The sequence below is a fragment of the Arvicanthis niloticus genome, chromosome 23 (genome assembly GCF_011762505.2).
Source record: "Arvicanthis niloticus isolate mArvNil1 chromosome 23, mArvNil1.pat.X, whole genome shotgun sequence".
In the NCBI taxonomy this organism is placed as follows: Eukaryota; Metazoa; Chordata; class Mammalia; order Rodentia; family Muridae; genus Arvicanthis; species Arvicanthis niloticus.
In genome coordinates this window covers 38,735,536-38,760,296 of record NC_133430.1, presented here as the reverse complement: position 1 = coordinate 38,760,296, position 24,761 = coordinate 38,735,536, and the positions used below count along the sequence as shown (strand labels likewise).

Here is a 24,761-nt window from a genome sequence, read left to right as displayed (position 1 = left end):
TCTTAAGACCAAAGTATGAGAACCATTGAGATAGACTCTGCTGGCAACTTTGTCTCCATTTTACAGTTGAGGACAATGATGCCTTGTTTGCTTATATAATTTTAATTTTAATCAAGAAACATTTGGTGATAGATAGGGTAAATTGCAGTCTAGTCCAGGCTTTCCCAAGTGATTTTAAAAAAAGAAAAAAGGTAACAGAAACTTTCCTGTCTTATCAGTGAAGTGGTATTAAAAAGACTAGACTATAAACAAAGTCTTAGTGGTAATTCAGTGCTTTTGTTTTATGCTCAAGACTTTAAACAGATCTATCATATTAGATCTTATGTCATATTGCTATCTTATAATGAATTGTTTGTAACAGGAAATGAAGTCATATATTGAGATGCATTTACTGTATTCCCTCATGTAAGAACTGACTTAAATGCAAACTACTATTGTTAGCTTTAAAAATACATGGGTACCTTGTAATGTTGCAGACAAGTATTTGTTGTAAAAGCTAAGTATTGCTGAACATGGTAGCTCACGGTCCCAGCACTCATGAGGTGGAGGCAGGTGAACTTCTGAGTTGAAGACCAGTGTAGTCTACATAGCAAGTTCCAGGCAACCAGGGCTGCATAGTGAGACACTACTTAAAAGCAATAAAATAAAAATTTTAAAAAGATATGTTTGAGATCAGAATTCTTTGTTTTTATAAAATGTATTTATGTCATCGATCTTTGTTTATATAAATTATTAATAGTATATAAGATATGTATATATATACATATTAGAGAAACTAAAACGTTTCAAAATAGAGGAGCCAGCATAAATTTTAATAAGGTCCTTGATATTAATCCTTTGATTATAAAAATATCTGTTGTTGTGATTTATACAAAGAACTCTGGATTTTTTTTTCCTTTGGCACTACTTCCATGAAATTGTTACTGTTCAGGGACACTTTACATAAAATGCCTATGGCTGGAATTTAATGATTTCTTATTTATGTGAATCACTAATGCAGGAATTAGTACATACATCTAATCAAGCTATGTCCTACCTTGATTGTTGACTTATGTTGCTTTTGTGTTATTTTATAGTTGTAAGACCGTACACCCAACATTTTCTTCTGGCCTTCATGCACATGAGTACTTGCACCCTTTCACATACATTGCACCCATGTGTGTGTGTGTGTGTGTGTGTGTGTGTGTGTGTGTGTGCATGCGTGCGTGAGAGAGAGAGAGAGAGAGAGAGAGTGTTAGGTGAAGGAAGATAGATAATAAAGAATATCCTTCTAATTAAAAATCATGGAATCTCTCATATTGCCTGTACACAGTATGTCTAATCTTAATAGTTGTGTATTTAAAGTGGCAGAGAATAAAGTCAATTTGTTTTCCTTACTATGAGATAGCTCCTAAACTTAAAGCAACTACATGTAGTAGACCTTCAGATTCTTCCACATAGATCTCCTCATGAAGTTACAATAAGAATCTTGCTTATTTAATTCTTTAAAATATCTTTCAACAATTACTGGTTTGTTTTTAAAATATAGCATTCTATATAGGCTATGGAAATGTATAACTGTTTAAGGATTTTTAAAAAAACTTCATTTAGAAATAAAAAAGGAAATTATATACTTACCTGGTAAGGGGGAGATACCATGATTACAAAAGTGTTTTTCCCAGGGTGAGGCTCATCCAGTGCCCTCTGGATGTGCTGATCTCTGTGATTCTCCATGTGTGGGCAGCTGAACTCAGTCATTTGTGATAGGTGAGGGCCTGTGTTCCACACAGAAGAAGACAGTGAAAGTGAAGATACGCATTCTCCTTACTTCAAACACAACAAGCTTTGACTTCTCAGGTGCCCATATGGCACTTGAGGGTCATTCTCCACTATTATATGGAGTGATCCATCTAGCAATGGAAATGTCTAGCATTTAAAACCTAGATTGGACTCAGAACCTGATATGTACACTTTTCAAGTTACATATTTTTCTTTCAGAGAAATATTTCTGTTTTATAGCCCACCATGAATCTTAGAAGAGCCTGTTATGACTGAATCAATGGAAGAATTTAGTTCACTCTTCTGCTGTATTGTACTGTACCAGTATTCGCTTGTGTATTGCTTCTGTGGTGGACATTTACATCACCACAAGCTTTTGCCATTGTAAACAATGATTAATACTTATCTTCATGCAAAACTCCTTGTGTATATGTAATTAACATATTAGTTTACTAGGCTAGTGCTTTTTAAACTTGTTCACATTATATAAAATATATTTTATTGTCTATATTTTCCCTTTATGGCATGCCATATGGTAAAGTCACAGATCTTGTGACATGTAAAATCTTATGCTCTGAAAATTAGGTTGACAAACTTTACTCCTCAGGTCAAACAAAGCCCCCATACTTGTCTTTTAAAATAAAGTTTTATTATAGCATATTACCTATTCTCCAGATAGACAGCAACTAAAGGTATATGTATGCATTTAGAACCATTTATTAGATGGTAAGCTGGTTCTTTGAGAAAATCAACAAGTTAATAAACCTGTAGCTAGACTAAACAGAGGGCACAGAGACAGTATCAAAATTAACAAAATCAGAAATGAAAATGGAGACATAACAACAGAAACTGAAGAAATTTTAAAAAATCATCAGATCCTACTACAAAAGCCTATACTCAACTAAACTGGAAAATCTGGATGATTTTATTCTAGACAGATACCAGGTACCAACGTTAAATGAGGATCAGATAAACTATCTAAACAGTCCCATAACCCCTAAAGAAATAGAAGCAGTCAAAAAGTCTCTCAACCAAAACATCCCAGGACCAGATGGTTTTAGTGCAGAATTCTATCAGACCTTCAAAGAAGACCTAATACCAATACTCTTCAAGCTGTTCCACAAAATAAAAACAGAAGGAACACTACCTAATTCCTTCTATGAAGCCACAGTTACTCTGATACCTAAACCACACAGAGACTCAACAAAGAAAGGGAACTTCAGACCAATTTCCCTTATAAATATTGATGCAAAAATACTCAACAAAATTCTTGCAAACTGAATCCAAGAACACATCAAAACGATCATCATGATCAAGTAGGCTTCATTCAGGGATGTAGGGATGGTTCAATATACAGAAACCCATCAATGTAATCCACTATATAAATACACCTAAAGGAAAAAAAACCACACGATCATCTCACTAGATGCTGAAAAAGCATTTGACAAAATATAACACCCCTTCATGTCAAAAGACTTGGAAATATCAGGAATTCAAGGCCCATACCTAAACATAATAAAATCAATATATAGCAAACCAATGGCCAACATCAAACTAAATGGAGAGAAACTTGAAGCAATCCCACTAAAATCACAAACTAGACAAGGCTGCCCATTCTCTCCCTATCTATTCAATAAAGTACTCAAAGTTCTAGCCAGAGCAATTAGACAACAGAAGGAGGTCAAATGGATTTACAGATTGAAAAGGAAGAAGTCAAGATATCACTATTTGCAGATGATATGATAGTATACTTAAGTGACCCCAAGAATTCTACCTGAGGCCTCCTACAGCTGATAAACTATTTTAGCAAAGTGGCTGGATATAAAATTAATTTGAACAAATCAGTAGCCTTCTTCTACTCAAAGGTTAAATGATCCTGTCCTCCTTTTACCTCCCCATGATTATTTTGTTCCCCCTTCTAAGTAGGACTGAAGCATCCACACTTTGGTCTTTCTTCTTCTTGAGCTTCATATGGTCTGTGAGTTGAATCATGGATATTCTGAGCTTTTTTTCCCCTAATATCCACTTATCAGTGAGTACATACCATGTATGTTCTTTTGTGACTGGGTTACCTCACTCAGGATGATATTTTCTAGTTACATCCATTTACCTATGAATTTCATGAAGTCATTTTTTTAAAAGCTGAGTAGTACTCCATTGTGTATTTTTTAACGTATTTTCAGTTATGTAAGTCTCCTTGAGAGACTTCAGTTTAATTTTTCATTTTCAAATAATTTTAATGCACTCAACAACAAATTTCATGAGTGTTTGTAGGACTACAGATTACTTACTCAGTGATAACAGGTAAAATTCATGGTGCATGGCATAACAGTAAATTACCAAGGCTTGCTCAAAAAGAAATAGATAACTTTCACTAAAGAAATTGAATTTAGGTCTAGAACTCAGTGCTTCATATATACAATCCACTGGGCCCATACCCAGCATTGTAAAGAAAACCAAACAGTTCTACAACAGAAACGCCAAGTGTGACACTGGGATGAGCTGTGCAGATTGCGTGTTAGGATTGCATGTTCTAGGCTGGCCTGAGCAGCATAGGTAGACCCCGGGGGGATAGAGAGAAGAAGAGAAATAAGCTTAATTTATAGTTTAAAATGTTTCCATAAAGAAAACCTCAGGTCTAGATGTCTTCACCAGAAAACTGAACCTTTAGGGAGGACTGAATTCCAGTGTAGAAAGTTGAATACTTACTTTCCAATTCACTGTATAAGGGAGGATCACCCTTAAAACCAGATTGGGCTTCCTACAGGAAAGAAGTCACCGGATGAACAGATTGATGACAGGCTTCTTTGGGTGTCTGGAGTGTGGGGCACAGATCAGACATGCAAGGGCAAGGCTCAGAGGTAGTTGGTTATATGAGAAGGCAGACAGATGCTGCATCTAAGGTCATTGTTCATTTGATTTTCCCTTATCGTCACCTAACCTCTTAAGTATCCTGGCTTTTCTTTCCAGTTGGTTTTCTGAGAGGCTGAGTCAGGAGAACTGTGAGGTCGAGGCTTGCTTGGGCAGTCTAGCAAGTCCCATCCCAAAATAATGTAAATATCTTCAACTTTGTAAACACTGTTGAATGCTTAGATGCTCTTCAACTTGTGTGCTGTAGAGAGCTGTATGTCAGTAATTAGATCTCATGAGCCTTGCTAGCTAGATTGCCAAGAACTCTGCATATTCCATCCCATTAATGCCCATGATAACCCGGACTGCCCACATTTCATATAAGTGGCTTGCCAGAGGTGATGCAGCTATTAAGATACAGAAGCCCAATCCACTTTTGAAACCTGATCTTTTATTTTTTAATTTGTATTTTTAAAACTAAATTATTTATTTACTTTACATCCTGACCAGTTTCTTCTCTCTGCTCTCCCAGTCTCCCCTCCTATCCACTCTTCCTCCCTTTCTCTTCAGAAACAGGGAGGCCTCCCATGGGTATCAGCTAGCCTTGGCATATCAAGTTACAGTAGGGCTAGGCTCACCTTTTCCTGTTGAGGCTAGATAGAGCAGTCCAGTAAAAGGAAGGGGCCCAAGACAGACAACAGAGGCAGAGATAGCCTCTGCTTCTGCTATTGGGAATCTCACATGAAGACAGGGCTGCACAGTTGTTACTTATGTACAGAGGACCTAGGTCAGTCTCATGCATGTTCCTTGGTTAGGGGTTCTGACTCTTGGAGCCCTTATGGATCCAGGTTATATGATTCTGTAGGTTTTCTTGTGGTGGCCTTTGAAACCTGATATTTAATGAACCAAAAAATCAGCAAGTGCTATTTTCCCTAAGTCTCCAGCCTGCTCTATTTTTTAAGAGCTGTTTTAAACAGCAGCAGAAGGGACATATACAGTCTATAGGCATCAAGTATTTGCTACTTTTCCTTTTGCAGAAAAAAATATTAATGATTGAACTTCCTATCCTTGGAAAACTCCCAGTCTAAACAGGAAATAAGCTCAAACGTTTAAAAAGTCTATGTCATGAGGTCAATGTTGTCAATGGTATGTAAGTTATGAGCAAGACTCTGAAGGATGGGGGAGAACATATCCATTATAGACATAAAAGTCAGAAAGAATTGGCATTTTGAAGCTGTTTTTGTCAGAGTTGTTTAAATGGCCAGAAATCTTAGGGGTGGAATCCTACACACTTGGAGTGCCTGACAGATAATGATAAAATGGCCAGGTGCCTGTCACATCTTGCTTAGAAGAGAATTCCAAAATACCAGAACTGAGAATTATTTTTTTTCTTCAGCCTCTAATTTGCTGAATTACATAGAAGAGAGATGTAAGCCATCTGCTTCTCCATTTAGCCTTTAGTCAGATGTGAGTGAAAACTCAGTTTTGATAGCTAATTTTATTGTACTTTGCAAGTAAACCAAAAACTCTGATAGGGGATACTTGTATTTAAGTAATTTTTTCTTTAAACATTTTTTCATGCAATATGTTTTGATCATATTGTTTCCTGTCTCCCAACTTCTCCCTGACCTTTCTACCTTTCTAACTACCCAACTCCATGTTCTAGTTCTCTGTTTCTAAAAAACAAAGAAAAGAAAAAGAAAATCAAAACAAACATTTTTTAAAAATCAGTAAGATTAAAAGCTAACAAATAAAAGAAATAAACACCCCAAAAAAACAAGTCATGCATACTAAACCACCAATCAAAGAGTAGAATACACATGGAGGGACCCATGGTTTCAGCTGCATATGTAGCAGAGGATGGCCTTGTCGGATGTCAGTGGGAGGGAAGGCCCTAGGTCCTGTGGAGGTTTGATGCCCCAGCGTAGGGGAATGCTGGAGAGGGGAGGTGGGAGTGGGTGGATGGGGGAGCACCCTCATAGAAGCAGGGGGAGGGGGCATGGAATAGGGGTGTTGTGGAGGGGAAATCGAGAAAGAGGATAACATTTGAAATGTAAATAAAATATTCAATAAAAATAATAGTATAATTTTAATGGTAAAAAGTAATATATTATTGGTTTTATGCATATGTATTTTATATATTTTAATATGTAATATATTTAAATATATTGTATATTTAAATATATATTTATATATTTAAGTATAGACAAAAATATAGATAATATAGTATAGAAATATTGAAATACCAGATTATTTTTGTCATTAATTTTATGAGAAATTTGTAATTTCTTTATATTGCAAATATTATATATTACTTACATATTTAAAAATGTTAACCTTAGCTATTTCTTTTCTTCTAAAATGTTATTTGACATTTTCAATCCAGTAAGTTCTAAGTTTCTCAAAAAAAAATAATCATGAAATCTATTTTATGTTAGCTAGCTACTTCTGTGCATGGTACCTACCCAGAATATATTTGACATACCCATGATACTCTATTGACGAAAACTGACTTTCTCTTTCCCAGCAGATATCAATTTCAGATAGCTTCTTGGTTATAGGTAGGACTTTGTGTCCCATATTCTCTTCTCAGTGCTGGGATTTTATTTCATTTGAACCTGTGTGGGTCTTACATGTGCTGACATAGTCTCTGTGAACTCATGCTTCAGTCCTATTGCTGGGAAGCTGTCGTTTCCTTAGAGTTATCCACCACCTCTGGCTCATTATAATCTTTCCGCCTTCTCTTCTATACAGACCCCTGAGCCTTGAGGGGAGGAGTTTGATAAAGACATCCCATATAGGGTTAAGTGCACTGCAGTCTCTCACTCTGCACGTTGTTCAGTTGTGAGTCTGTTCATTTCTATCTACTTCAAGAAGCCTCTCTGATAACAGCTGAGGAATGAACTGATCTATGGGTACAGCAATGTCATTAGGAGTCATTATGTTGCTGTTCTTTAGTAGAATAGCAGTAGTAGGTATTCTCCGTGGTTCATATTTAGTCTCAGATGCAAGACCAATTTAGCAGTGCCATGTTTGGTTTCCATCTCATGAAAAGGGCCTTAAATCCAATCAAAGTGTTGGTTACTCCTATAACATTTGCACCCATCTCAATGCAAGTATGTTTAAGATGTACTTATGTGAAAATGTGGTGTTTTCATAAATAAACCTTGAATTTTGTATTCATTCTTAACTGCCATTTACACTGTTATAATTTTGTGTTCTTGTTACTGGTTATTCAGCATGTGCAGTGATTGTGGCAAACAGTGAAGTCCTGCTTCTGGTACATATTGGCAAAAGGAATCAAATTAATGCAGCACTGCTTGTTAGAGATTTTTTTTTTTTTCACAGAATTGAGGAAATGACATGGGATTGGCACTTTTATTACTCGCGCCCTGATGATAAGCATCGCCTAAGGTATAATGAATGTCAACTCAAAAAATTTCTACTTCTCAACATTAGCACATAGGTCAAGTATTGTATTCCAGTAGAAGGAACTGGAGGTGAATAGGTCTGTGGCAGAGTGTATCCTGTTCGACTGATGCACGGCTCTCGTTCAGTCCTAGCAGGACAGAAGCCAGTTACGTTACTACATGCCTTTCTTTTATGCAGCTTAGAATATGATAGTTAATAGTTAATCAGGTGTTTTTATTTTGAAGTATTATTTCATTCTCAAGGTGATAAAAGGATAAATTATCCTACATTAACTAGAAAATATTCCAAACATCAAAAATAAAAGTAGATAGGGCATAAAGATTACCTAATCTTGTAGTTTGTTCAGATTGACATCTATTGTATGAGTTATAAATGTTATGTCTATGTTTATAACATTTTCAAAAGCCTGGTTAATAGCTGTAAGCTATTTCATTTTCTGAATATCATTAATATTAATACATAATTATTGAACTAATTAATGTATATGTGAGCAGATCACTCTTCCCTGTTCTCCTGGGGATATATATTTTAAATTAAATGTTTCTCATTAAGTGAAATCTATTCTTTGAACATTTTCTCATAGTCTGAATAGAATATGCATTAGTGATAAATTGAAAATTTTGTTTCTGTGTTTTATGTTGGAGCAAATATTTTGTTTAACATTGATTATATATTCAAATGTATATTTGATAGCATTTTCAGTTATGTTTCACAAAAGATGAATATATTCTACTACAGAGACTGTAATATGCCCATAACTACTTATTAGTACTTATTCCTTTGTTTTAGCAGCCAAATTATATTTAAAAGGATATAAAAACAGTAGTAGCCACAGATCCATATAAATTATATATAAATTAATGCATTTGCCTTAGCATGCTTTCAAGACTGCGTTACTGTTCTGTGTTGTTGAAATGCATTCTCCCTGGGTCGTAAGGACATGCTGAGATGATTAAAGAAATGCATGGAAAGAATCAATCTAAGAATAGTTGAATGCAGCCTTTGTGACTAAAATCCAGCCTGCAACTTCTGTCTAGTCATGTTATTTCTCAAACATCCTAGACAAAGAAGTGGTTTCATAGAGCTAGATTTTGATAAAAATTATCTACTGTTGAGAATAAATTATCACTTTAAAGTTGGTGGGTTGTTTTTCTTTTTCCTAAAATATAGTGTGTTGTTACCAAGTTATATGTTTAATTAGTTCAACTTTAATCAACTATTATTTTGTATTAAGGTTCATGAGTAAAAGACATAGAAAGGCTATTCAGGTCTTTTTCCAGACCGTTGCTTTTACACTTATCATTGCCCCTCTCTGTAGTTGAGCTTCTACAGAAGGAAGTGGAAGGGAACAGCTCGGGCGGGTTTTCTTAACTTGTCATCTTTTAGTCTCCTGTCAGTAGAATTGTGAGACAACATATTTTCACCGTCTGCCACAGAGCATCCCAATTTAATTAAGAGATTTGGACAGTTTTCTCTGTCAACACCAAGTGGGAGAATTTTCTTTTTCTCTGTAGTACATAGGACACTACGAACAATATAGTCAGATCTCTCCTGAATTAATTAAAAGTAATATAATTTTATATAATTTAAAGTGGATAGATATTCAAAAAGTTACTTTTCTTTGTTTTGGCTAGTTCATTTCTGTGCTATCATTGCTTAACCCCAGGATACCAAGCTGATCAGCAGAGGCCACAGCCTACTATGTGGACAAAGGCACCTGGAAAATAGAGCCTTTGAGGTTTTGTTGAAGGGTGATCAGCAGCTATAAAAACAGTAAGCTTGCCCCTTTTGGCAGATGCTTTATTTAGCATCTCAAGCTGCTACATGCTGTTTGCCCTTGGTGAATGAAAATGAGGACATGACCGCTCCTAGGTATGACTGAGGGGAAGAGTTTTATTGTAGATATGAGGTAGAATGTGGCCAGAGGCATCTAGAAGGGTCCTCACTGGACCGGGCCATGAGAGGAGAGGTTGGGGCTGGGGAGAGACAGGAATAGAAGAGAGAAGGGGACAAATGACCACAAGAAGATCTGAGGATCAAGAGAGCTCCAGGCAGGTTTATAGGGGAAAGAAACCCACGCCTTGGCCCATGCCTTGGAGAGGCTTAGGGTAGGAGGTGGGGTGAGAAATGCTAGAAGAGCCACTGGTACTGACTGAGTGAGCCTTGTTCCAGGTTTTTGGGGACCTGACACTTGGTGCCTGGTTATTTTGGGGGGAGGGTACATTTTCAGATGCATTCATACCATCCTAGCACAAAGTTCACTTGTAAAATTTAAACTGTAGCCTGTGATACCAGTTCTTGATCTATCTTTTAAAAATAATGCGCCCAATATGAGTTTAATATTGGACTAACAACAAAAACAAATGCATTATAATGAAGCTGGTTGGACCTACCAATATTTGAAATATTATAACATCAACTCCATTATTAATAAAAAATTACTTTTAATGGTTCTTGTTTTGTTTTGTTTTGTTGAGGGCAATCAGAATAATGCTTGATTTTTGCTGGATGAAAACATCAAATATAAGTAGGGGGGTTGGTTATCAAGTTTTGGTGTTTTAATCTTAGAAGTTCATTAGTTAGCAAAGAGAAAGTAATGTTGTGTTAGGACAATTTTATGTCTTTGTCACAAGAGGACTCTGACAAAGCTGTATTTCACTTACATAACATTATACAACCTTTATTTTAATACTGACTAGAAAATGTTTGCTTATAAGATTAAAAACATCTATTTTGAAGGAGAAATTAAATTCATTCAAACAGAATAAATTTCTTCCCAGGTTGAGAAATCTCAAGTACCCTTTGTGTTTCTAATTTGAGATAAGTGTTGGCTTTTATTAGTTGGCTAGAGTTCTTTCTCTCCCTAGCTTCATCTTAATCAAAGGGGAAAAATTCCCATCTTTGATAATATTTAATAGCTACTTGGAAGTCTTTAAAGACCCCTTCCAGAAACACCCCTAGGGGGAGTGCATTGTTTCTGATTATTTGAGAACAGGAAAAGGAAGATTAGAGATTGTACTGACTGAACAAAGTTTAATCTCAGAGGCTTCCCTAGTAGGTAACCAACTCATGTTCTATCTAGTAACTTTACTAATCTGCCAAACTCAGAGACAACTTCCCTCTCAACTCACACACTCCTCCCCTCCTCTTGAAGGCCCAACAACCCTCACCTCTAAAATCCATAAAGTAAGGAATTTCTTTTGTTCCGGGGGGTCATTGTTGAATCTTCTAAGCCATTTTCCCTTGTGAGCTGCTAGTGTAAAATCACACATTTCACCTGAAATCTTACTCAGCACATCTCCTCAAACCTGGGATGAATATTATTTAAAACAACTGTGAGAGACCAAAATTTTCTGGATTTAATTTCTTCTGGGTTATGCTGTAGGTCTGGTCATATAAAATTTATTCATTTTATTTGACCATACTATTTTTAGGTTAAAATGTCAAAATAAAAGCAATGAATTTTGATTACTAAAAGCCAAGAAAGTACATAAAATATTAAAGAAAAAATAAAAGTACTAAATATATGAATATGTATTTTTAGCCATTTTAGTGTATTTTAAATTAGTAGACATTATTTCTTAGAGTAAGTACCTATAATAGCTGAACAGAAAGTAAATAGTACAGCCCATGTCTTGGGTATCTTGCACAGCCAACTTTACCCTACTGTAAGTATTTGCATTGTTGTAATACGTTTGTTAAGATGAGAAAACTGATGGGACGTGGTAGCACATGTCTCTAATCCCAGAACTCAGGATACAGAGGCAGGTGGATCTCTGAGTTCAACACAGAGAAATTCTGCCTAAATAAATAAATAAATACAGAGAACTGAAATCCATTTATATCAGGATTCATGGTTTCTGTTCTATAATTCTGTTGTTGTCAACTGTATAATCATATGCTTTCACTATTCATAACTTTGCAGAATCCATTCACTGCCCTAAAAGTGCCATGCCTTCTCCCTATTCATCCTTCTCTTCCTCTCCTCAAGTTTTGTCAACCACTGTCTTAGCTAGCTTTAGCTGTTAAATGGACCCAATTTAGAGTCACTTGAGGACAGAATTTCAACTGAGTAATTTTCTAGAGCAGATTGGTCTGTGGCCATGTATATGAGGGATTGTTTTGATTTTTGATTGATGTGAGATGGCTCAGCCCACTGTGAGTGTCACTACCCCTATGAGGTGGTTGGGCTATATAAATAAAACCTAGCTAAGCATGAGCCTGTGAGCACTAGAGATAGAAGTAGCAAGCAGCGTTGCCCTGTGGTTCCTGCCTTGAGCTCCTGTCCTGACTTCTGTCAATGACAAACTATACCTGTAAGGTAAAGTAGACTCCTCCCCCTAAGCCACAGCCACTGAGGAAACTAGAACATCACGAGTTTGTTTGGTTTTTAGCCTCCATAATTTTCCCTTTCCTACCTTTTTGTTAGAGTTTCTACACATCTTTTTGTGACCTGACAGTTTGTTTCTTTTTATTACTGAGTTGTATTATATTGTATTCTACTTGTTTATCCAATTATCTATTGAAGAACATTTTTAGTTACTTCCATTTTTTACAATTTTGAATAAAGCAAGTATAAATATTTGTATGCAGAACTTATGTAGGCATCGTTTTTACCTCATTGGGTAGGTACTCAGAAATAAGATTACTAGATCACATGGTAAGACTATATTCAGCTTTTTAAGAAGCTACCAGACTCTCTTCCAAAGTGGCTTTCTTTGTCAGTACAAAGTATTACAACAAAATACTGTGAACTGTGTGGTTTAACCAAGAGACAGTTCTAGAAGCTGGAAGGTGTAAGGAAAGCTTAAGGTGCCAACAGTTCCATTTCTTGGTGATGATCCTTTCGCCAGAGTGAGTTGCTTCCCTGCTTTTGCATTACCTTGCTCTCTTATAGAGAATGGGAGCTCGGATAGTTTTTCTTTTATAAAATCAGTAATGCATTATGAACCTGTATTAATGATAGTTCTCTAGAAGAATAGAAACAATAGTGAGTGAGTGTATGTGTGTGTGTGTTTGTGTGTGTGTTTAAAAATGGGATTTATTGGATTGGCTTTCCATGGTAGCAGCTGGATAATCTAATGATTGTACTTTAAAGAGGCAAAGAACATGGTAACTTCTTAATTTAGGAAGCTGGATGTTTCAGCAGCCCTATTCCAAGGTTGAAGGCCTGGAAGGTTCCTAGAAATTCACTGAAAGGCCCAGAAAACTAGAATTTGGTGGCAGCAGGTTGTGCACATTGATCTGCCCTGCCAGCCCTGGAAGTTTCTGCCCAAGTTCAGGACAGATCTTTACTCCCAGCCCCACAGTCACTTTTTCTGGTGTAAGAAGCCTAAAGTGGACAGGGATAAATCCTGTTTCTCAGATCAACATAATTGCTAGGCTTATTGGCAGGAGCTATTTCTTCTTGCAAAAGCTAGCACCCTACACCCTGATCTAGAGCTAAAAATTCTAGAACAGCAAAGTGTATTGTCATGGAACAGGAAACAAAAATTTGGTTAGGGAACCACTAAAGTTAATGGTAATTGATACTTATTTCTATTGTCCTGTAACACAGCCCATGGTTTCTCTTTAATGGAGTTAATTTCCTTAACAGTTCCAGCCATTTGTACCATACCTGCCAGGTCCATGATGTAAGTAAGAATACTCACACTTCTTGCCTTGTCAAACTGAATGCTTCTTCCCATCTTTCTGCTTCTCGTTTCTCTCCCCCCCTTCTCTCTCTCTCTCTCTCTCTCTCTCTCTCTCTCTCTCTCTCTCTCTCTCTCTCTCTCTGTGTGTGTGTGTATGTGAGTTTGTGTGTGTGTGTGTTTGAGTAAGTGTGAGAGACACTATTAAATCTGCTAAAATAGCAAGTAATATTACCAACATCAGGCCACTGGGTATTTAAACACATGAATTTGTGCAGTTTCAGATCAGAACCATAACAGGACTGTGCATTCACAGCCTTATCTAAACATCTTTATCTCTCCAAAGTCTCACATCTTAATACCATCAAACTGGGATTTAAGACTTCAGTGTATGAATTTTAGAATAGACAGTTCATAAATGTGACTGTACCATTTTACATTCCCAACAGCAATTAAAGGAACTTTGAATCATTTATATCCTTCTCAGCATTTGATACTTTTTGTCAAATGTTTACATTTTAGATATTATCCATTGTTGTTGTTTTCTGTTGACAGCTTATATTCAGCTGCATGGATGACTTTTTACTTTGTGTGTTGGCTTTCCATAGCTGTGACAAAATAACCTGAGAAAAACAATAACAGAAGACTTATTTATTTTGATCATGGCTTCAGAAATTTCAGACCATGGTGGCTCATCTGTATTGTTGATGGGCCTGTGGTGAGGCAGAACATGGTAGGGAACATGAAGTGGGTGAAGCTGCTTACCTAATGGTAGCTAGAAACAGAAAAAGAGAGGGGAAGCACCTAGGGCCCCAGTAAACCCTTCAAGAGTATGCCTGCAAGGACATTTTCATTTTTTCAGAATTTTTATTCACACCTTTCCTACTCTTCTGCTCTTACATGCTGTCCCCTTTGTCCATTTCTTAAGATATTAATCATAGTTATTTTAAAATTTCTAAACTGATTACTCCAAAAATCTCTGCCATATCTGAGTTAGGTTCTAATGGTATCTTTGTCTCTCAGGCTGTATTATTTTTATATCTTTGAGCATGGGATTTTGATGAAATCCAGGTATCATGAAAAGAAATGGCTTTTAGCATAAGGTTTTGTGTTTATTTGACTGGAAGTCGAGCTATGTTTAATGTTCAGTCTAATGGTGGACTCAGATGCATTAGTTTCCTTTAGTGATGTGTTGTCCTGGACCTTCCTGGAGACTTCTTAAAGGGGCAGCTCTTCCACTCTAGCTCTCTGTTATTTCTTCGTCCTATTGGAAGGGTGCTCTAAGGCACTGTGCTTATTCCTTGGTGCAACCCCACTAGGCAGACATTGTTGAAGAGAACAGAGGACTCACATATGAATTGAGTTATGACAATACATGAACATTTTCTGGAACTGAACACAAAGTATAGTAAGTTTTATTATAATGATACAATGATCACAAATAGTAATAAAAGAAATATGAAAATAAGTTTTAAATGAAATGCTTCATTTATTTTTATGTTTTCTGTTATGCTACATAGAAGTATTCAAAGTAAGATTCTTTTAAGTGAATTTCATTATAGACTTCAAGTTAAAACCCAGTGTGAAACTCACAAAATTCTGAATGATGGGCAGATAATATTCTAGCAATAACACATGAATAGAGTAATTTCTTCTGGCTCTATAAAAATTATAGTATCTGATACCATTTAATAACTAAATTATGTTTTCTACAGTATCACTTTCAAAGATGATTTTTTTTTCAGGAAAAAGTTTCCAGCTCCCCAGAAAATATACAGTGATATACAAAATTGACCAAAGCAATAATAATATTTCTTTTCCTGTCATGTGCTCTGTAGGTAGCATGTATTAATGAAATGCTTGATTGGTCTAAGGCTGGATTCCTATTTTCTGGAGTAGTGAGTGGTAAGAAGATGTAGAGATATCTGGGTAGCTTTTTCTAAGTACTTATCTCCACTTTTCTAGGTATTCAAGGTATTAAACTGTTATCTAACAAACTGGTAAATGTATAAAGGCAGGACCTGAATAGTATTGATTGTTTGCATCTTGAAAATTGGTAAAGCTAGAAGTGTTCACAAACCTTAACATTTACGTGTAACTCTGAGATTGTGCTGATGATAGTAGGCTCACTTTTAACCAAGTGATTATTTCCTACATCAGACTGCAGGGTCCCTATTAAGTATGTTACTAATATATGATTTAAAAAATTATTTGTTCAATTAACATCTATGTTGTGCTTATGTACCTGAGACAGTGGTAGTCGCTGAGTCAACAAAGAAGGAATTATGTTATTGAGAAGGAACAAAGCATTTGGAGAGAACTAGCTTTGAACTCTCATCCCTGCTGTTCTCTTTATACTTGAGAGGAAGACAGACATGTGGTTCCACGGCTCTGAGAGGAGCCAGCTAGGACTTTGAAGCCCTTTGATAGGTAAGCATCTCCAGGTTGAGCAGTGAGCTGTAAAGAGTGAGAAGTAGTAGTCATAGAAGGGAAGAAGCTTCTTGCCCAGGTTTTAAAATAAATTGTCCTGACAGGTTCCCATTTTTTTCAACCAATTGGAAATTTCATAAGGAATATAATTATCAAGTTATAAAATTGCAGTTATCCTATACATTTTAAACCAATAACAAACCAAAACCTGCCTCCCAAAGTACCAGACATGTCCTGCTTGCCTTGTTTGCTACATGTATCTTCTTCCGTTTTCTAATCTCTTGTCAGTTAAGGTTTTGCGAATTTTCTGGATAGCACCTTTTATCCTTGTGTGGATCTCCCCTGTGCCTCCCTGCTAAACAAAGGGTACTTATTTCTAGAGTAAAATCTTTACAGGATTTGTCTAACTGTGGCATTGTACTGATTATAACATGTTACCTCTCTATCTAGAGAGGTTACTTAACTCAGGGAGAGTAAGATGACTGACTGATTGATTGATTGATTGATTTGATTGATTGATTGATTTGAGAGGAAAGAGTTTATTTCATCTTATATCTTACAGTACATTATGAATGGTAGTCAGGATAGGAAATCAAATATGAACTTGGAGGCAGGCACTGAAGAAGAGGTCATGAAGGAATAGAATTACTATCTTGTGCAGACTGATTTCTTACTCTCGCTGTTCAGGGATGGCACTTGCAATTGTAAATCATCAGTCAACAAAATACTCAATAATCTTTTGCCTACTTGACAATCTGATGGAGTAATTTTCTCAACTAAAGTTTTTTTTTTTTTTTAGTTTTACTCCTGTTAGACTATATTTGATAAGAAAGAAAGGAATAAAAGAAAAAACAAAAGAAGGAAGATAGATAGATAGATAGATAGATAGATAGATAGATAGATAGATAGATTTTCTCAAAGAACCAGCTCCTGGTTTTGATTCTTTGTATAGTTTTTTTTGTTTCTGCTTGGTTGGTTTCAGCCCTGACTCTGATTATTTCCTGCCGTCTACTCCTCTTGGGTGTATTTGCTTCTTTTTGTTCTAGAGCATTCAGGTATGCTGTCAAGCTGCTAGTGTATGCTCTCTCCAGTTTCTTTTTGGAGGCACTCAGAGCTATGAGTTTTCCTCTTAGCACTGCTTTCATTATGTACCATAAGTTTGGGTGTGTTGTGCCTTCATTTTCATTAAATTCTAAAAAGTGTTTAATTTCTTTCTTTATTTCTTACTTGACCAACTTATCATTGAGTAGGGTATTGTTCAGCTTCCATATGTATGTGGGCTTTCTGTTTTTGTTGTTATTGAAGACCAGCCTTAGTCCGTGGTGATCTGATAGGACACATAGGATTATTTCAATCTACTTGTTATCAGTGGAGGACAGGTTTGTGACCGATTATATGGGCAGTTTTGGAGAAGGTACCATGAGGTACTGAGAAGAAAGCATGTTCTTTTGTTTTAGGATGAAATGTTCTATAGAGTAAGATGATTTATATCATGTCAGTAACAGTAGTGGCAAGCCTGTTGTAGTTGGAGATGAGGCCATGCCCAGCATCTCAACCTGTTCCCACAGTGGAAGCTAAAGCAGCTGAGCTGAGAAAGCAGATGTTCTACAGTCTACGAAGACACAAGAGTCTACCATGATGGTGATGACTGGAGCTATTAGTAGTCTGCATACTGGAGTGGCTTATACTTCTAGAGGATTTTCTGCTCTAATCTTTGTTTTTAGGCCAAGATGCATGATTATTTTATTAGCACTTTGTATGCCAGTAGAGCATAGTTCTAGGCTAAGTAATCCTTTGGCCTGTGCCACAGAATTCTTGCCTAGATTTGTTATTATTTCCTTCCTCAACATATATTTTATTTTTACTCTCTTATAATGTACTTATAATGTACACATGCGCATGCGGAAATTAGAACACAACCAACATTCCTCAGGTGTCATCCACTTTTTGGGGAAGTAGGGTAATAGGGTCTGTGACTAGACTGGTACTCACCTAGTAAATTAGGCTGGCAGGCCAACCATCCCCAGTAATCTGCCTGTTTCTCTCTCCCTAGCACTAGGATTACAAGATTAAACTCATATCTTTACGCTTGCAGGACAAGCGTCTACCAGTAGAATTATCCCCAGCTACTCTAGTTATGAATGCTTGGATCTTAGGGTGTTAAAATTGGCCTTTACCCTATCTTAGGACTGAAATTCAACACAATTCAATATAATCAGGAGATAATTCTTTGGCACAAAAAATATAAATGACTTAAATCCATCATGACACATCTCATTGCTAATTCTCCAGGTGTGATAATCATGGAAGCAGCTATAAAATTCCTGCTAAGCAAAAGGAACTTCAGCTTTCCAAACAAACGTGCAGCAGTGAAGTTCTGATGGTATGCCTGCTTACTCTAGTCACCTTTTCCAATGATTTTTCAAAGAATAACTCAGTTACCTTTGGGTCCTTTCCTGTGGCTACTCACTGCCAGGAGATATGACAGATAGTAAAGCAATAAGTTGTGACTTTGTATGAGGAAAGGAAAGTTGGAATTTGACTCTGGTACGTTTAATGAAAAATCGCTCTTGTCTTCTCAGGTACCTGTTTCTCTATTTTCTTGTCCTGCTACTGAGAGATGTTCCTTTAGGGTCTTTGGGATCCTTGGGACTTGAAGAATCAAATTAGGAGAAAAGTACTAACTTGCTAAAAAAAAAGAACCACCAACCAAAACTGACCCTAAATTTCTATGAACTTACAGGATCTTAAAAACTGTGAGAGACTGTTGGCAGCATCATTTAAAAATTTTTTATTACATTTATTACTTTGTCATGCATGTGCCATGACATGAGTGGGGAGGTCAGAAGACAATGTGTAGAAGTCTGTTTCCCCTTCCATGATATGAGTCCTAGAAATAAACTCAAGTCATCAGCCTTGGTGGCATGTACCTTTACCCACTGAGTCCATATTTTTCTCTAGGTATCTATAGAATTAGTAAATTTATTTCAGAAATTCAGAATTACCACAGGGATTGTTCTATTTAATGTCATGGTCAGACAAACCTCCTTGGTCTTTTTCTTTTGATACTGTCCTGTTCACCTGATTCTGTAAACTCCCTCACAATAGACATGTTCTCATCAGCTGCTCTTTTAGTCTCCAGTCCAGAATAATGCTGAGTTTTGGAGTCCAGTTGCCTTTACAAGGTTTTCTGTTGCTAGGAAAGGCGTCAAGTGCCTCATCAGAATGCGACTCAGTCATTCCCAGGGAGTGATAGATATGCTGTTTTTTAAAATGTCACCAGTGCTGCACTGTGTTTCATGTGATTGAATTTAGAACTTTTCTCTCAATTGGTTAAAGCTTCATACTGGCAATGATAATAGTCTTTTGTGTTGTTGCCAAAGTAGACCAGAGATAGAATTTGTACAGCAGATGACAGTCTTATTTTTGTTCGAGAAGCAATTTCTATCTGCTGAAGTGGGTGGAAAACAAAAGAAAAGTAGCTTGGGTATTGACTTGTTAATAGCTTGTTATTTAATAGCTTGTATTTTAAATTAGAATGGACTTCTGTCATTAAGCAAGGATATAAATATTTATGTTGTTATAATGCCAGAAATATATTTCATATTTTGGGGGGTTTATTTATTTTTTTGTGAATGGCCACATTTGTATTCAAGTCAAAAAATTTTAAAGGGTTCCTCATACATTAGAGATCTCATAGCTTGTTAGAGTTTAGGCTTGATACCTCTTTATTCTTGGCTTCTCTGTCAAGTCTCAGTTTAGTAAAAATTTAATTTAATCTGTTGTATATGGACATACACTCTTGAAGAAAATATAAATCCCAGAAATTTAGATAGTCTTTATAAGCATAACTTAAAAAAACAAAATCCTGAGCCGGGCAGTGGTGGTGCATGCCTTTAATCCCAGCACTTAGGAGGCAGAAGCAGGCGGATTTCGGAGTTCGAGGCCAGCCTGGTCTACAGAGTGAGTTCCAGAACAGCCAGGGCTATACAGAGAAATCCTGTCTAGAAAAAATAAAATAAATTTTAAAAATAAAAAATTCTTACTGAAATATGAACAGAATATATCATTGGCTTAGACAAGGAGCTGTTTCTGAACAGAACAGAGTTTTGGTACGTTGGGTAGTAACATCAAATTTCCTAATCTTTAAATAGTCCCTACCCTTTAGCTTAATCGTTTGTTGAAATATTTGGAAAAGATAAAAGTTGCATACTGTGTTATTGCCTTGGTAAACAGCATGAATAAGACATGCCTTGGGTATAAAGCAGTCACTGACATGAGAGTACTGCCATGTATTTTTTAGAGGCTATATCTTGACAGTTGTCTCTTCTGGACCAAACTATAGTTGCTTCTTGAGAATTTTTTTTAGCAGAATTGACTCCAAGATAAATAATCTTTTAAGAATGACTTTGCATTTGGCATTGTGTTTAGTGTGTGTGTGTGTGTGTGTGTGTGTGTGTGAGAGAGAGAGAGAGAGAGAGAGAGAGAGAGAGAGAGAGAGAGAGAGAGAGAGAGATGCATCTGTATGTGTGTACACCTGAATACCTACATGTATCACCTAGAGGTAAATATCAGGTCTTCCTTGATTGATATCTATCTTTTTTTCTTTCCCACCCCCCTTCTGTGCGTGTGTGTGTGTGTGTGTGTTTGCTTTTGTTTGTGTGTGTTTGCTTTTGTTTGTGTGAGACAGTTTTTTATTGAACTTAGAGATAGCAGATTCATCTAGACTTAGCTGGCCAACAAGTTTCAGAGATGCTTACGTTTTGCCTCCTCAGTCCTATAGACCTGTGCTGTGCAGAGTTTCACCTGTGTGCTGGGGATCTGAACTTAGGTCCTCATATGCACATCAAGCACTTTACTTACTAAGCTGTCTCTCCAGCTCCTAGTGCTTAGCTTGCATGTGCAGCATCTCATTTCATATGTAAGATACCTTGATAATAATTGATAATAATAATTATTACTGTCCCAACTTTCAGATGAATGGGATAATATTACTAATATCATTTTCCAAATGAAGAAACTAGAATGAAGTTAAATATGTATCATTTGAGGTAACACAACTATTAAGTGATAAAGGAGTAAACATCAGTGTTTGTGATTGCAAAGTTCCTACTCTTGACCACTGTGTATTAGAGTCAAGGTACCATGCACATTGACCTTTGCCCCAAAACATTTTTCTTGATTCCTGTCCCTATTCTAGACACCAAAATGCAGGAAGTCTGTGATGGCATCTCACAGCCTTTTCATTCAAAGTAACTCCTACAAACAGTAAGGAAACTGAGGGAACATTAATGTGGTGTGAAGAGGAAAAGATGTACCTTAATCCCAGAATCTGTTTTATGTTTCTTACTGGCTAAAAATCAAGAACCTTTATAGAGCTGGGTGGGGTGCGGGGAGAATCACCAAGAAGACTGTCTTTATAAAGGCTCATTTTTCTTAGAGATATCTCAAGAGTGGTAAAACAGCAAATGAACCATGGCTTACATAAGGCCAAAGTGTATGTGACTTTTGAGTTTAGCCTTATCAGCATACTGTTTTCATCTTTAAACTGAGAGATGTGCGTCGTTACAGAGGGAATTTTTAAAGAAAGATCAGAAAATAAACAAGATATATGTTCATGATGTCCTTGTTCTTGTTAGCTGAATAGTATTCCATTGTGTAAATGAACCACATTTTCTGTATCCTTTCTTCTGTTGTGTGACATCTGGGTTGTTTCCAGCTACTGGCTATCACAAATAAAGCTGCTATGAACATAGTGGAGCACATGCCCCTGTGGTATGGTGGGGTATCTTTTGGGTATATGCCCAAGAGTGGTATAGCTGGGTCTTCAGGTAGATCTATTTCCAGTTTTCTGAGGAACCTCCAGATTGATTTCCAGAGTGGTTGTACCAGCTTGCAATCCCACCAGCAATGGAGAAGTGTTCCTCTTTCTCCACATTCTCGCCTACATGTGCTGTCACCTGAGTTTTTTATCTTAGCCATTGGCTCATCTTGAAGTGCTTTTCTACTGTGTAAGATCTGGGCTTCAAGACCTTATGGAGACCCTTAAGGGAGAACTCAGGAGTTACAGCCTTCAGCATTAGGCTGCATCTTCCACTTCCACTCCTGGTAATAAAAGAGAATACGAAAGCCTCATTTCCTGTTAGAGTCTTGATTCTAGAAAGCAGACAGCTATTCAAATACCAAAAAGAGATGCTGATAATCTCTTCCCTTCGAGCAAAATATACATCCCATGATTTTCTCAAGTGCTTTGAAGACTTGTCTTGGCCATTCTCAGTTTTATGAGTCATGCCTGACTTAAGAACAACTCCCTCCTGAGGGGTGAGGGTCGGGGAATTAGCAGTAAGGATGTTTGAAAAAGCCATGTGGAAACCTATTTTATAAGTTTACTAAGTAAGCATATACAGGAAAAGATTGTAAGAGCCAGAGGTCTGGGAAGAGCAGAGAAAACAATGGGTTTTTGGACATGGCAGGACCATTGTACTCAAGAACTCCTAACAGCTGTGGCTGCCTGTACATGATTAAGACAGTCAGCATTCTAGTAATGATAGTGGTCATTTCAGGTTGAACTGAGCAGGCTGTTGTAGAAAGCACAGACTAGTTGGTGCGGATGTTTACAGATGAGTAGTATTGTCGACTTCTGTATGATTTACCACACAGAACATTCTTTTGCTGGAAGGTTAATTCTGTATACTTTCTTCAGAGTAGTAAAGTTTCAACAGATTGATCAGAGGCTATGTTCTCAGATGATTTCTGTTTTAAATGTTGCTTCAAAGTGGTCACTGATTTACATCCCACTAGGCACAAATGTTCCTTCTCCACAACTTTGATAATGTATATTAATCATCCTCTGTTTTCGCTGACAACCGTCCTAACATGATTTTGATTTGGACTTTATTGTTGATTAGAGATATTGAACAGTTTCCCTTATACTTGTCCATTTATACTTCTTTTGAGAAATGTCTACATAGATCCTTGACCTTTTTTTAAAAAAATCAGATTAACTTTTTCCATACTTTTCTGTGCTTGAAATCTGTGTATACATTTGACTTAATGTTCAGGTTGTCTCTTCACTAGGTTGTCTGCTTGACTGTACACCAGCACTTTAGTCTGATGCTGTCCCTTTTGGTTTTGTTTTAGCTGCCTGTGGTTTGAGAGTCTCATTCATGAAATCATTGCCTCAGCCAACATTGTGGAGCTTTTCCTGGTTTTTGTTTGTTTTGTTTCATTTTGTTTGTATGTTTGAGGGATTTTTGGTTTTGTTTTCTTACAGTTTTAAGGTTTCTGATCTTATATTTGTCTTTATGTGTTTTGAGTCCATTTGCATATATGGTATGTGAGTCCATTTTCATTTTCCTTCGTGTTAATATCTATTTTTCTTAATATCACTTATAGAAGAGACACCTGTGTGTATACTTGGCACATTGACTTAGATCAGCTGTTGTGAGCCCTTGACTTTCACTGGTTGATGTGCCTGTTTTCCTGCCAGCACCATTGTGCTTTGATTGCAAAAGCTTGTAAAAAAGCTTGTGATGCGTTGTAAAATCCGAGTGTAATGTCTCTGGCTCCTGTTCCTTTCTTTTGAAGATTGCTTTGGCTGTTTAGGGTATTTGTATAGTTGCATACAAATTGTGTTTTTCTATTTCTTTGAAAAATGACATTAGAATTGAGATATAGAACACATTGCTGTAAATCACTTTAGGTACTATGAATATTTTAACATTAATTTTCCTAGCCTGAGTACGTGGGCCATATTTCCATTTATTTGTGACCTCTGTTTCCTTTATTATTTTATCATTTTCACTATTTAGATATTTCATCACATTATTTAAATGCAACCTTGTCTGTGCTCACTGAGAGAAAGGAGGTGCCTAATGACTAATGTGGACTAATCACTTAGTCCAGCAATGACTGACATTGGGGGGGTGAGGGGCTGGGGATAGGAGGGATGGTAAGGGAGGCTCCCCCTTCTCAGAGGAGAAGGGAATGGGGAATGGGAAGGAGCTAGGAGAAGGGGGACTGAGAGGAGAAGGGGAATTGATATTGGGAAGTAAAGTGAATAAAATAATTTTAAAAATTTACTCTTAAGGTTTTTTAAGATTTTTGTACTGTTGCAAATAAGATTATTTTTAAAATTTATTTTTAAATAATTTGTTGTTAATATATAAAAACGTTACTTATTTGTACAAGTTTTGAACTTATTAATTCTTACATTGAAATAATCCAGAAATAGAAAGATACATATGATTTCATGTATATGTAGGATCTACAAAAAACTGATCTCATAGAGACAACAGAAGTTGGTGTCTGGGAGCTTAGGGAAGGAGAAGGGCAGCTGTTGAAAAAGGACAACGTTTCACTTACAATGGAAGAGAATGTTTTGTACTGCTGGGTGACCGTGGGCTGCAGCAGATGCTAAACTCCTCGCATCCATGCATGCTTGAGCCTCCCGTGTTCAGTTACATAGCACTTACATGCAGCCTATACTTAGCTAGAATGCATACAATGCAGAGAGATATAAGGAACAAGCAATTCTCATGCTTGAAAGCCTAATTCATAAATTAATAAACCATTTCTGATAATCTCCCTCTGCAGAAACTTGACCAGCTGGGGTCAGAACTATCAGTCAGCAACATCGCCCACATGAAATGTAGTGGCATG

General features: G+C 36.6%; 1 protein-coding gene and 1 non-coding gene across 6 annotated transcripts in view; both read left to right on the top strand.

The window, feature by feature from the left end:
* The window catches only part of Fut8 (fucosyltransferase 8), a 199,545-nt gene that overhangs the window by 151,740 nt on the left and 23,044 nt on the right, over nucleotides 1–24,761 (top strand). The window lies entirely within an intron of this gene.
* LOC143437218 (U1 spliceosomal RNA) lies at nucleotides 1,610–1,767 on the top strand. Its single transcript, XR_013106829.1, has one exon. It is a non-coding gene; the product is annotated as a U1 spliceosomal RNA (small nuclear RNA).